This window comes from Fopius arisanus, unplaced genomic scaffold (assembly GCF_000806365.1).
Source record: "Fopius arisanus strain USDA-PBARC FA_bdor unplaced genomic scaffold, ASM80636v1 scaffold00082, whole genome shotgun sequence".
Lineage (NCBI taxonomy): Eukaryota > Metazoa > Arthropoda > Insecta > Hymenoptera > Braconidae > Fopius > Fopius arisanus.
Genome location: NW_011887821.1, coordinates 19742 through 20406, shown reverse-complemented (window position 1 = coordinate 20406; position 665 = coordinate 19742).

Here is a 665-nt window from a genome sequence, read left to right as displayed (position 1 = left end):
TTCGTTTTTAACATAATTACATTTTTGAAATCGTAACTCGCGATCTCAATCTCGGGAAATACGGGGTCAATCGCGTAAATAATGTTTTCAAATCTTGTATTTTCGGACCTTTTTTGTGACGACATTCACCTGTCTGGGGTAACTCCATTGTTTGTCATAATCCAACATTATATTGGCTTGACACAATTCGTAATATTCTTTTTTTTTTAATATTCTTGAAATTTCCTCTCATTGTTCGACAGAATCTGTCCCTGGAATTGCCAGCAGGATTTGAACTTCCTTTTTTTTTTAATTACAATTTGTGCTTATTTGATTTACTTTCTAGTTTATACATAGAAAAACATATCAACGGTGTCGACGAAACCTTGGATGAGATCAATTTTACAATGACTAAGACTTATTACTTTAATGAGAAAGAGTCTGGGGATTTGACAGAGGACACTTCAGTAACAATCTTGAATTTCGCGTACTTAGGAACAATAGAAAAAGTAATTATTGCAACATAAGCACAAGTATTCAACAAAAATGGTATTGCACCGCACAATCTTTCAAAGGCACAAGACATCTCTCTTCCGCTGCATTTATTGACTAGTATCAAATTAACATCGAAAAATTTCTCCTGAGACAGCATAAAAACAACATAATAGAATGGCACTGAAAAAATA